The following is a 14,589-nucleotide window of genomic DNA, read 5'->3' on the forward strand; positions in this document are numbered from 1 at the left end:
TTCAATTTCCTTACATACATAAAATTTAGAAAAAGGAAGATCAAGGAAGAATGGATGCTTCTGAATTGTGCTGATAAATAATATATAATACACTATGTAGCAGGAGAACAAAAAAATTTATTTTTGAAAAGTGCTTCCAAAGGTCCAGGTCATGAAGATGTGGGGGATAATTTAAGCTCGGTACATAAGCTCAGACACACTGACAGAAATCCCAAAGAACCAAAGAGATGCATAACCAGCTGCAGGGTTGTGATCAAGAAAACGGCAAGCAGGTCTACCAGACTTTCTTATATATTCATCATGGGTCACACCTTAATGAAACTCTCCCTCAGGTGACTGGCTGCTCATAACAAACGTCCTCAAGGGAGTGATTGCACCTAGGCTCATCAAGTGAGTGACCCATCTGGAGGCCTGTGTGCTGTTATGACGCCTCCCAGGCTTCCCTGGAGCTTCCAGGCAGAGACGGACAGGGAGAAAGGGCCTGATGTCTCCATCCAAGAATCGGCCAGCGGACACCCCGTGGATCTGCAGCCCCTCCTGGGGAAAGAGCCGCACCAGGTCGTTCTGTCCCCCTGTGCACAAGCTGTCATGCGTTTGTGGCCGACTCATGGTGCCTAGCGGTGACGGGCAGGGGTTGGCATTTTCCCAGTAAAGGACTGGGAAGTAATTATTTTAGATTTTGTAAGACTTATGGTTTCTGTCACAGCTACTTAACCCTGTCTCTGTCGTACAAAAGCAGGTGTAAAAATAAGTAGCTGGGGAAGAATATATCCTGTTAGAACTCCTGGGTCATGGATATTGAGCTCTTGGGGACAAGTCGTAGGGTGTGTGTGTGTGTGTGTGTGCATGCGCTCGCACTGCTCTGAAGCCAGGCAACCAGTGGGCACCAGGGTTGAGATCCCTGCAGAAGTGGTGGAGCAATTTGTAAATTACATCCCACTGCAGCCTTGGGGTTGAAACAAGAGCCACAGTACTATGCCTATTCCTTGCTGGGATATCCAGGAATTGGAGTTCCTCAAAGTTTGCAGGACATTGTGACTTTGCTCTGAGCCTCTGTCACTGACAACAGGAAGGCCTCATGCCAGGGGATAGGACAGCCTGTGCCGTCTTACTCACCTCTTGTCACTATGACCAGATGCTTCTCAAGGGACAGATGCAACAACTCTGTGAGATGCAGGGCTGGCTCCCTGAGGTCAAGGGCTTGAATGTGCCAAGAGGAAAACTTTGTGGGTTCCATTCAGAAAGGCAGATTCTGAGAGGTTAAGCAACACTTTAGGTCACATAGACAGAAGAGACTGTTCTGAAATGCAAGGGGGGACCTCAGCGCAGGCCCAAGCTCCCTCCAATTTACAAGGAACACAGAGTCTCTGTTCTCACAAGGGGGTCCAGGTATCATCTGCTCAGCTCAACAGCAAGGATGTAGCCAGAGAGGGTACAGACTTCATCTGCATGGCGATGGGGTCCAGGCTCATTCACACACACTGTGAATGCCTCCAAGTCGGGGAAGGCTGGCCTCTGCCAGCGGTCCAGTGCACACACACAGTTGCCAGACTATCAAGTGAGTCCTGGCTGCGCCCTTGGTCCATCTCTTCAATATCCCCTGTCCTCATGAGCTGGGCTTGAACCTGCCTCGTCAGGCTCAGAGGCAACGAACTCTGCTACATCTGGCAGGACAGGCAAACACCGAACTGCTTTTGTTCTTCCTGTTTCTCTCCACCATGGGGAAACCCAGCAAGGAACAAGCTTGCCCCGATCCACCTACCTTGTCCTCACTTTTCAAGCAGAAATGTCAACTGGACTCTGTCCCCACCCTCCTGTCCTCTATCACAGCAGCGCCGGGTCTTCAGAACCTTGTCCGTGCCTCCCAGGACACCTTCCAGGTATCTCCACGGCCCCAGGACACTTTGGTACCTCCTCGACCCCTGGACAGCTTGGTACCTCCACGGCCCCAGAGCAGCTGATTCATGGGGACATTCAGTTACACCTTTCTACCCTCCATGCAAATGAAGTTGTTTCCCAAGCAAGGGACCTTGGGAAAGGAATGACTGTGTGCCCTGCCTTATTCAATCCTGGGCAATCTGAAGGGAGTTCAGTGTTTCCATCTAGTTCATACCATTTAGAGTCCAGGCGTGGCATCAAGGGTTTGCTCATTCATTGGTTAACTCAATCAGAAATTCTCAGCATTAACTTTGCTGGGGATAGAGAGGAAGAAATACAAGCTGTCACGCAGCCAGCTGGGGTCAACTCCAATTCATGGTGGCCAATGTATGCAGAGCAGGAATGTTCCAAAGGTCACCAATGCTGTGACCTCTTGGAAGTGAATCTCCGGGACTTTCTTCCTCAGCATCTCTAGATAAGTTTAAATTGCCAACCTTTTAACTAGGAGCCAACAAAGTTTCTTGAATTACAGACACAGTTGGGTAGAAAGGCAGTGTATGGTCACTCGCAATACAGCACAAGGAGCTGTGATCTCAGCTCTTCTCAGCCTTGATGTTCTCATCTCTAAAATGGGGACAGCAAAGCCTACTGTCTAGGATTTATAATGATGTAAATGGGGGTAAATGAGGCAATCTCCTCCTGTAAAGACTTAGAGCCTCAAAAGCCAATGAAAGGCCACCAGGAGTCGGAATAAACCTGATGGCAATCATTGTGGCTTGGTTTTGATACTGATGTAAACAGTAGCCTCATTCACAGCCAGCACGGTCAAAATACTTTACACATACTGACTCATTCAATCCTCCTAAAAATCCCAAGACATGGGCACTGGCATTGTCACTCCATTTTGCAGGTGAGAAAAGTGAGGTATAAAGAGGTTAAATAACATGTCTCAGAGCAGAGAGGGTCTGACCTGGGGGCAGTCTGTCCAGTTCCAGTTTCCAAGGTCTTGGCCATGGCCCTCACTGGGTCCGTCATCCCTCCCTCTTCTCTTTGACACCCACAGCCCCACATCCAGGTAATGATTGGTGAGGATGTCAGTGAGGAGCCACTGGGGTCATTTTTCCCTGGGCACTGATTTCCCCACAAGAGCAGCAGCTTCTTGGTGGTGGGGCTTTGGGGTTATGCCACATTCACTGCCACAGCCCCAGGCCCAGGTCAGGATTGGCCTCAATTCAAAGTCTAAATCACTGTTTGTTGAATGAATACCTGAACACCTGTGCACACCACGTCCTTAACTTCACAGCATCTCTGGCTGTGTGCCCGTTACCTCCATCAAGCCTCCGTGGGCGACCTGGAGCTCAGAAAAGAGAGGAGAACGGAAATAGCCAAGGTGTCCTGAAACACTCAGCTGGGGACAGGGAGCTTCTCCTGGGTGATCCGGAAGTATTCACTGGGACGATGTCCCCTTATCCCAAGAGTGAACAATTCTGACCTCACTCTGACAACACACCCCCTGCCCTGGGGAGGGTGAACAGGTACTACAGGTGTTTCTGAAGCTTTCTCCACATTGCACACGGCACTGGATCAGACCATTTCCAAACTCAAATCAAACTGGATCAGACTATTTCCAAATCCACAGGCCCTCTGGTAACCAAGGATGGAGGGATTTGTGTTGCTTACCCAAAGGCAGTGCACCTCTCTGATGGTTCAAATCCACCAGTGGCTCCTGAGAAGATGGGAAATCTTCTCCCATATGACTTACAGACCAGAAACCCAGTGGAAGGAAAGCTCTGAGTTGGCTGCGACTTGACAGTAATCAGAGAGGGATTCAGGGCACACTGCCTGGGGCAGCATAGAGCTGAGCAGTTCAGGACATGACAGGGGCCTAGCTTCACATCACTCTCATCCTGTATAGGGCCCCAGCTCCCCATTGTGCCCCCAACAGCTCCTCCAGCACTGCATCCCTGGGAGGGGGCACTGGTAGACCCCAGCACGCAGAAAAGTCGTGGGCCACAGGGACAAGAGGCTTGACAGACTCACGTGCAGGCTTAGAACCCAGGTCTGCCAGGCTCAATAGCTGTCCCTCAATAACAGATCATCTACCAAGGAGACAGGTCATTTCCCAGGAAATGACAACATGGCAAGAGACACAGAAAGGTATGGCTGTTATACGTGGCAGAGGAAGGAGACCAAGGACAGGAACAAACTACCTGGAAGACTAGAATCTTGAAGATAAAGGTAATTCAAGCAAGTGAGCAGAGGAAAGAGGAAATCTTGCAGAGGCTCCAGCTTCTGCAAAGACCAGAAGGTGGGATGCAGCGTGGGAAGTGGGGCGCCGATGTGGCGCTCTGGTGACTCTGTGGTAAAGAGTTGCATTGTCAACCCAACGGCATGCAGTTTGTTTTTTTTCCTATATTTTATTAATTTTCATAAACATTTACAGAGATTTCGGGTTTCCATTCATTCATTGTTGCACTATTCTCTCTACCCTCCTCCCAGTTTGTTCTTGTCCAAATGCCACAGTGCTTGTCAAAGCCAGTTCTGATTAATCTTCTTTGTCAGTGTGTCCTTTGCCATTCCCTATCACTCCTCCCTGAGCGATTGTTCCTCTTTCTTCAGCAGAGCATCTGGTGGATTTGAACCGTGGGCATGCAGTTTGGATCCACTAGATACTCTGCGGGAGAAAGATGGGCACTCTTGTCCCACGCGATGTCCTGCCTCTAAAAACCCACTGGAGGGCCAGCTATGGCTCAGTTCTGACCCAGTGGTGCAGAAGAAGCACATGCAGAAGCTACCTGGTGGGTAAGGAGGTGCGTGGCCACCCCAAAGGCTGGCGGTTTAAATCCACCAGCTGCTCCAAGCAAGAAAGATGAGCGTCTCCTCCTGTGTGATCTATTGCTTCTAAAAACCCACCGGCAGGTCAGCTATGAGTCGGTTCTGAATCGAAGGCAATGATTTTGTGTCTGAATTGGATGCTGAGCCTAAAGTAGTCTTCATTGCATACTGATTAAACACTGGACTCACCAGACCGCCAGGCAAAAGGTGGGCAGTTCAAACCCAGCTGCTACTCCATGAAGGTGAGGCAGTCAGGACGCTTCTGTAAATAATAAAGGGCAGCTCTCATCTGTCCTGCAGGGCTGAGCTCAGTCGGAATCTAGTCAAGGGCAACGGGCTTTTTATATGTGGAGAGAAGGGTCCCTGGTAGTGCCAATAGTTAATGAATGAGGTTGCTAACTGAAAAAACGGAGGTTCAAATTTACTCAGAGGCCCGCTGGAATAAAGGCCTGGCTCTCCACTTCTGCAGTTGTTATTGCACGCTTTTAAGTCAGAACCTACCCAGAGCTGACCTTCCAGTGGGTTTTCAGAGACCAATCGTTCAAGAAGCAACTACTCATCTTTCTACCACGGAGCAGCAGGTGGATTCGAACCACCTACCTCTGAGTTGACAGTGAAACTCCTTTACCGCTAGGTCACCAGAGCGCCCTTATCTACTTCTGAAAGGTCACAGGCATTGAAAACCCCATAAAGCAAGTTCTACTCTGACATATACGGGGTTACCTTGAGTCAGATTCGACGACTGGCTGGGGAGTGAGGCTGGAGGTCAAACCCTGGTCCTCATTCCCCCTCCCGGGGCTCACTGTCCTGCCAGCCTGGCACAGGCTCCACCATCTCTACCGCCTGCTTCCTGCTGCCTCTCAGGCCCTTCGGCTGAGCTCTCTCTCTACCCCAACACCCTGCTGTTTCCATATTGTCCTGTCTCAACTCAGACACAACAGATGGATTAGCACCCTGAAAGTGAAAGTGATAATTACTCATTACTCAGGGCTGCAGACATGAAGTGTCTTCAAAGTTTAAAAAATTGATTCAAACAAATCACCTAGACTGCTAGTGGTTTCAATGTTGTCATTTAGACGTAAGGTGAGCAGAGGCCCAGAGAGGCATGGCAGCCCGGAACCAGGAAGTGAAGGAGGAGAGTTGGCTCTCTGGTGAACTTGATGAAGCATGTATGGCCAAAGCTGGTCTCTCCATCTACTCGCTTATTCCCCGTCAGTTTTCTTGAGCCTCTTTCTGGTCCATCTGTATCCTCACAGGCAAGGAAGGTAATCCAACCATGATCAGGTGAAGCCAAAAGGGAGTCATTCAATTTTGAAGGAGGATCCAGAACGGCTTCCTGGAGGACAGGACGTCTGAGCTGGTCTCCAAGACAAACCATCACCTACTCAGGGCCTAGCACAGGGCAGGAGTCACACACATGCCTGTCGAATGAATGAATGAGTGAGCAAGTGGGCGAACGAGTAGCCAGCCTCCCAACAGAAAACAGAGGGCAGCCGCTGGGTGTAGGCTTAGAAACACAGGCCACATCTTCAGGTCAGTGGTAGGGTCAGGGTCAAGGCTGCCTTTCTCACATGTTGGTCTAACCACCACCAATAGCTGTGTCCCAACTGTCCAGGGACCCTGTTTGTCCTCTGTTCTGTGATGCTGCACCTCATTTCCCCACAGAATCTGCCCATGTGGCCAGGGCATCCCCCTGTGCCAACTGTGACCTCCTTGCAGGGACTGGGTAAATGGGGAGGGAGAGGACAGCTGCCTGACAGGCCTGAGGGGTGGGCTCATGGCACAAGGGACTGCTGGGAGGCAGTGATATAGCTTCTCTCCCAGCAGGGGTTTCAGGCAGAGCAGGCAGGTTTGGGATGCAATGACTGACCTAGAGCAGGAGCTGGACAAGGGACAAGGGTTTGACAGAGGCTGGGAAGGTCAGGACCCAGAGGAGACAGAATGGGAGCAGAATGGAAGAGCCCAAGGCAGCCCAGGAAGTGGATGAACTGGGACTTCAAGGTAGAGGCGCACCACCCACTCTGCAGCCTGCTGGTGCCCCTACCGTGCAGGCCTGACATGCCCCGGAGACCATCACCTGCAGGCCTAACCACTTTCCCTCCTGACCACTGAGAATCAGCAGGATAGAATTTGCTTCATTCAGCAGACTAATGATCAGGCCTGGGTTAATTAGCTAGGTACAATGACACCTACACAGACACAAGCGAAACACAGGCTCCAGGCAAAACCAGGCCTCCAACCTCAGCAGCCTTCTTGCTGAAGTACAAGTCTGCAGCCCAGGCAGCGGCAGAACCCCACACCTGCTCTTCTCTGAGCCTAGAGCAGCACTTCTCTCACTGTGTGACCTGCTCCCTAAACATCCTCGGGATTGATCTCAATGCCTCTCCTGGATTTATTTCCCTGGCACCTAACCCCACCTGATTCAGTAGGTATTTGGCTCATTGCTTGGTCATCCTCCACAGGTCTGCAAGCTGCATAACAATCAGGGAGCCTGGATGCACAGCTCACTGCAGAGGCCCCGCGCCCCTCGTGCCTCACTGCAGAGGCCTAGTGCCCTGTGCAGGCCAACACACATGGCCTCAGTGAACATGTCATAAGGCAGCATCCCTGAGCCCTGTCCCAGAGAGAGGATGGGGGTAGAGGAGGCAGAGAGTGTCTGTTGATGGCTTTGTGCTCTTCTGGAAATGTCTCCTTAAGGCAAAGACACAGTTTTAAGCATAAGGGAAATAGCTGCCTTTTTCTGGAGACTGAGTCAAATAAAATAAACTGCCTCCCCTCCCCGAAGGGATGAGAGGCACAGATGTCCTGGGTCTGCACCAGCTCAGTTCTGCACCAAGCATGCGCAGAGAACAGGTCCGAGGGACTCAGAGATCCCACATTCTGCAGTATCTTCTTGAGAAAGCTCAACCCAGGTGGTGAGAATGGGGTCAGGCCTCACCAGGCCTCAGCCCACACTAGCCTCCACTCTCACCGCCCATCACGCTTCAGTCCCTGCCTCCTCGGGGAAGGGTTTCTGTTTGGCCAGTCAGCAGAGGAGCGCCCACGAGGTGTCACATGCTAAGGCTGGTCCACCCAAACTGCCGATCAGAGGAATGGAACGACTGCTGAAGCATCTTCCCATCTGGGCTGTGATCTTGGGCATCCCCTGTAAAGCCTAAGTCTGACCATGTTCCCTACATCCCTGTATCCTGTTCTGCTTTGAAAACTACAGACCTTCCCATGCTTATAGGCAGAGCTGAGACACCCCTGGGCAGGCCCTCAGGATTCTGCAACCACCAGGCAGAGACTCATCCCCCTGGGGTCCCCATTAGCCTCTTGGCCCTGCTGCCTGTAGCTATGACCAAGGCATTTGTTTTAGATGTCCAGTTCTCTGCAGGTGCAGGTGAGAATGACAAGCTTATTCTGGTTACTCCTTAAGGGAATCTCTGTCCCCATCCTTCTATGCAGGCTCTCTGGCTGCACTCTTAGAAAACAACTAGACTGCTGTCCAGCACTGGATAGTGTAATGGGCATCACACAGTCATTGTGGTGGATTGTCTGCAGGGGGCACTCTCCTGTGGAGAGGTGGGCTCAGCCCCTCCACTCAGTTCCATGGCCTCTGCTTCCACCCACACAGAGGGCAGAAGTAAAGTCCTGCTGGTTCTGAGCCTGGTCTTCAGGAAGACTGAGAACTTCCAACTCACAGCTCATAATCTCGCTCTCGGGACATCGCCCCTGGGATCCTGGTCAGCACATGCTCCTCAGTCATCTAGGGGTCCTCACAGCCCAGGGCGTCTGGACCCTGGAGATAAGCACAAACCTCACTGCCACCTGACCACAGAGTGGAGAATAGTGAAGCAAGAATCGCCCAGCTGGGTCAGGTGGCCAACCCACAAACCCAGGAGCTAGGCCACTAAATATTTAGTTTTTTAAAAATTGAGATTTGAATGAACATTTACAAAGGAAATGGCTTTTCATTCACTCATTTATATATATTTTGTTTCACTTTGTTTCCCCCTCCTCCACTGTCAATCTGTAATATATGTTCTGTTCCAGATTATTTGCAATACACATAATGTCTGATCGTCCACTCATTTCAGACTGACCTTCCCTTCACCTATTCCAATATAGGCAGTTGGGAGTTTCCTCAAAAAGCTGCAAATAGAAATCCCATTTGACCCAGCCATTCCACTACTGGAATGGACTCTAAAGAAATCACAGCTATTCACACAAACAGATGCATGCACACTCACATTTATTGCAGCATTATTCACAACAGCAAAGAGACAGAACCAACTCAAATGCCCATCAATGAAAAAATGGAGAGTGAAACTGTGGTACATTCATACAATGGAATATTACACAGCACTGAAATAAACAATAAACACTTGAGAAACACAATGTGGATGAGTCTGAAGGACATTATGCTGAGTGAAATAACTCTGTCACAAAAGGACAGAGACTGTAAAAGACCACAGGGTTATGAGGGGGTGAGTCAGAGAGCAGGAAAGAATAAGCTACCAAGTTTTGGAAGAGTGGGTTCACTAGACATCACAAACCAGACAGATTCTGCAATTATCTGTTAAATATAAACTGTCATCTTAAAATAGACTGTGAGGGCAACAGCCAAGCTTATCATAGCTGAGCTGTCCCTAAGCACTGTGACAGGGATGTTCGTTCTATGAGAAATGCTCACTCGTACTTCTATGCCCACATTCACTGCAGCTCTGTCCTCAGTCGCCAAAAGGCGGAAGCAACCAAAATGACAATCACCAAATGAGCTGATAAACAAAACATGGCACATCCATCCCGGGGTTTGCAAACAGATTTGGCCGGTTTTTCAAATTAAGCTTTTAAACTTGTCAGCTTAGCAGGGAGCCTGTCAGTTCCAAACTTATCTTTCTAGAAATAATCAAGTTTTGCCTGCGTGTGAGACGGCCTGTTCCTTGGGTTATTTAATTAGAATCTGCAGATATTAGCAGGGGGAAAAAATCAGCACAGTCTATTTCACAGTAAGTTCTGGCTCTGGGAGGACATAAAGGCTGCATGGTGGTGGAAGGAGCAGCGAACAGGTCTGGAAGGTCTGGACTGAAGCACAGTCCAATAAGGAACGTGGTCTTCCTGCGTTTCACTTCCAGGAGCAGGGTCCAGGGAGGAGCTTGGGGTGAGCAGCTGCTGTAAGCAGGGGAGGGCTGAGGGGCACATATCCATGGTCCGAGGAACAGCCAGACTCCAGGGAGCCACCCAGGAAAAGCCCCTGAGGGCTGCTATGTTGTGGCCCACACAGCTTCAGTTGTTGTAACACAACCCCACAGGCAGTGGTCAAACCAACAGACATGTGCATCTCCTTCTTGTGTGAGTCTGGAAGCTGGCATTGCAGGGCTCCTGGGAGCTGCTCTTCCCTTGTCACTGTCACTTGGCAGGGCCACCACTATCTTCACAGCCAGGAATGGGCTCCAGCCACAGAGCTTGGGCCCCAGCAGTAAGCCTGGTGAAGAGGCAGAAGGAAATCTGCCTTATCTTAGATGTTGTCCACATCATGCCTCACCCCGTGAAGGGAGAGCTCAGCCATGTAAACACCCAGATGTAGAGGAGACCAGGCCTGTTTAGAGTGTTACTATCAGAGTAGACAGTGCTCACTGTCACATGGTCTCTGAGCCTACCCTGAGTTCATGTTTTTAAGAAATGGCCTATCAGACAAGTAACATTGGCCAGTAGGTGCTGTTCATAAGATATGTTGTAAAGTCACTGGTGGAAATCCATGAGTGTGTTCTGAAGGTCTCTGGTAGTAGAAGGTGATGCAGCAGGGAGTAGGAAGAACAGCAGCAAAGGGCTCAGGTAGAGTAAGTGCAGGAGAGGCCTGCAGGGCTTGGATTCCACCACTCTGGGGAAGTGTCTTCAGTTCAGTAGGATCACAACTCAGACAGGACACTCTTCTTTGATTCTACATTACCGTCCCTGGGTGATGCAAATGGTTAACATGCTCAGCCATGAGTTTGGCAATTTGAGTCACTCAGAGGTATCTCAAAAGAAAAGCGTGGCAATCTACTTCCAGAAAGGCAACCATTGAAAACCTTGTGCCTGATCAAAAGGGGGAAAATGAAGAACAGAATTTAAAATTCGCCATGACTCTCAACTTTCTGGAGCTGTGGAGGCTGGATGAGCCCCTGGAACTTGTACCTAGAGATAATTTTTTTAACTTTAAGCCAAAAAATATTCCTCAAAGCTTTCTTAAAAAATAAACAATAGTTTAGCTAAATTAGTGGAAAACTTATAACTAGACAAAGAGGCTGTTTTCCCAAATAGTGTAAGGAAACACTACATGGTTTAAAATTAAGAAAGGCGTGTGTCAGGGTTGTACCCTTGCTCCATACCTATTCTATCTGTTTTGCTGAACAAATCATGCAAGAAGTCAGACTATATGAAGAATGTGGCATCAGGATTGGAGGAAGACTCATCAGAAACCTGCATTATCCACATTAAACAATCTTGATCAAAGCCTTCAATATAGACTACATCTCAACATTCAGAAGAAAAAAATCCTCACCACTGATGGAGAGAAGATGGAAGCTGTCAATGATTTCATCTTAACTTGGATTCACAATCAACACTGTGGCTACAAGCAGTCATGATATCAGAAGTTATACCACACTGGGGAAAATGTGCTGTCAGGAATCTTTCCAAAGTGCTGCAAAGTAAGGATATCAGTTTAATGATTAAGGTGTGCCAGATCCAAACGACGGTCTTTTTGATTACTTGCTATGCATTTGAAAGTTGGACAATCCACAAAACCAAACAAGTATGTCCTGAGAAAAGTGTGATAAGGGTGCTCCTTGGAAACAAGGGTGATGAAGCTTCATCTCGCATACAACAGGCATGTTGTGAAGAGAGGTCAGTGCTTGGAGAAGGACATCATGTTTGGAAAAGTGAAGGTTCAAGGTCAGAGGAAGAGGAAGACAATAAAATCGACAGACATGATGACTGTAACCATGAGCTCAAGCAGCAAAGGGTCAAGGTCAGAGAAAGAGAGGAAGACCCTCAATAAAATCGGCAGACATAGTGGCTGTAACCGTGAGCTCGAGTATACTGGAGATGATGAGGATGGCTCAGGATAGGACAGGGCTCTGATCTGCTGTTCACAGGGTGACTGTGAGTCACCGCCAACTCAAGGGCACCCAACAACAACCATGGTCAAGTCTGCCTCGTGCACTGTGCTCTTTCAGGGTCTCATTACATGAAACCCAATGACAACAACAACTCAAAAGATGAGCTAGGAGGAGCATCAAGGAGCAGCGAGCTCACGTGAGTGAGGAGTAAGTCAGAAGAGGCCAGTGAGGGCAGCTGCACAGTGTAACCAACATCACTGAGCTGCACATGTAGACACTACTGAATCAGTGTATGCTCTGCTGTGTGTCTATAACAACAAGATAAAGAAAACTTTGGGAAAAGAAATCTCTATGGAGCACACTTCACTTCTATTCCTGAAACACGTGGAGTCACCATGAGCTGAAGATGACTAGTCTTCCGTTCCACTTTTGTCAAAATCTCCATGGGGCACAAGGTCAGGATTTGAAAGTAAAATAACATTATTTCTGCGTATCTACTCAGCAAAGACTCAGAAAGAGGCAATAATCCGAGTGGGGAGGCAACCTTAGCTGCAGGTATCAGAAAAATGGAGCATTTTCTGGTATCTGATAATAAAGGGCTGTAAGATGTCACAGCCTTTGATCTCATGGTTCTACTTCGGGGCATTGCTTTGAAGAAAATAATCAAAGATGCTGGTGAAGGTTTATGCACAAAATGTTCACTGTGGCATTACTTTAACGGTCAAAAATTAGGAGCAATAGGAAAACTGAACAACAGGAAAACAGGAAGGAAAATCAGAATATACTATACAATAAATAGGGAGCTCTGACGGCTTGGTGGCAAGGAGGTGCACAGGCAACTCAGAGGCAGGCAGCTGAAATCCACCAGCAACTCCAAGGGAGAAAGACAGGCAGTTGCCTCCAGTGCGATTTACTCCCTCTATTACCCACTGGAGGGTCAGCTAGTGTCGGTTCCAACTTGGCGGTACAAATCACGAACTACGACATACAATAAATACTGTCATTGTTGTGTGCTATCGAGTTAGAATCGACCCATTTCTGACCCTCCAGTGGGGTTTCACAGACATTAGGTTGCCCGGAAGCAGCCTGTCCATTTTTCTCCAGCAGAGATTCAAACCATGTATCTCTGGAATGCAGCAAAGCTCCTTACCACTAGGCCACCAGAGCTCCTGACAATAAATCCGACAATAAGTAAACTTATTAGTACTTAGGAAGAGTTTCGATAGGTATGAGGGAGCCTTACAATGGAGCATCACAAACTATCAGACCCCAGCTCTGGGTTTTTCCTCTCAAATGTGATGCCACCCCATCTTTTCTGTCTGCTGGCAAAAGGCCCCACACAGAAAATTCTTCCCACTTCTCTCTCACCAACAAACACTTTCTTGATCTCTCTAGGCCCTGCCGATGCTCCCTTGAAATGCTTCCTGAGCCTTCTCTTTCCTTCTCGTCTTTCCTCCAGGTCCACCCCTGACCACCCTCTTCTTCCTCACCAGCCTCGTTCTGTTCTGGGTGCTGTCCTGTTTCTGAGCCTTTGCATCTGCTAACAGAAGGGCTCCCCCGGGCCCAGGTCTTCCCTGGTTCCTCCTAATCCTCACCCCTCATCTTCACATTGCCCCTCAGTGAGCTGCCTCTCAGCATCAGACCTGTGTGGTGTCTGTATCTGATTGGGTTCCTCTCCTCCCAGCACTTGCTGTTCTCTGGCTTGACCTGGATTTATATATTTAGATGTTTACCATTTCTCTCTTTCTAGAGAAGCTTTCAACTAAGCAGTGAGGGCTTAAAAACAGACTCTTTCTGTATCCCTAGCGACTGCATGAAGCTGAACACATCCCTCTGTCAATCATCGCTGTGGTATCGGAACTGACTCACAGCTGACCTTCCAGCAGGTTTCCAGAGGCTGTAAATCACACCAGAGATTTCCCCCCCAACCCCCATTTTTCTCCCATGCACCAGCTGGTGGATTTGAACTGAATGCCTTTGTGTTGGCAGCAAAATGCCTTACCACTAGGCCATTAGACGATATTATACTTGGAAAGGTGGGGGGATGGCGAAGGAGAGGAAGACCCTCACCTAGGTGGACTGACACAGTGACTGCAGTAACGGGCTCGAGTGTCAGAGATTGTGAGGATAGCACAGGACAGGATAGAGTTCAGATCTGTCATTCAGAGGGTTAGTCTAAGTCATACTTGACTTGACAGCACCTAACAACAACAGGCCACCAGAGAGATAAAACCAAACTCAGGGTATCAAGTCAGTTCTGACTCATGGCGCCCCCTGTAGTAGAGAGTCGAACTGCGCCCTATAGACTCATTAACAACCTGTGTTAATGCAGATGACACAACCCTGCTTGCTGAAACTGAGGGGGACCTGAGGTGCTTGCTGCAGAAAGTCAAAGACTGCAGCCTTCAATATGGATTGAGGCTCAACATCAAGAGGACAAAGATTCTCATCACTGGGTCAAGTAGAATCATCATAACAGATGGAGAAGAGATTGAGGTTGTCAACACTTACAGTTTGCTCAGCTCCACAATCAACATTCCTGGTACCAGCAGTCAGGAAATCAGAAAGACAATTCATACTGGGAAAATCTGCTGTCAGAGACCTCTCCAGAGTACTGAGAAGCAGCAATGTTAGTCTAGAGACTAAGATGCGCCTGATCCAGATGACAGTCTTCACAATTACTTGCTTTGCATTAGAGAGCTGGACAATTACTAAGGATGATAGGAGGAGAACCGATACCTTTGAGTTGAGGTTCTGGAGAAGAGTCTTGAATATACCATGGTTCACCAAG

Source organism: Elephantulus edwardii, unplaced genomic scaffold, assembly GCF_000299155.1.
Source record: "Elephantulus edwardii isolate Elephantulus edwardi_28Jun2011 unplaced genomic scaffold, EleEdw1.0 scaffold00322, whole genome shotgun sequence".
NCBI lineage: Eukaryota > Metazoa > Chordata > Mammalia > Macroscelidea > Macroscelididae > Elephantulus > Elephantulus edwardii.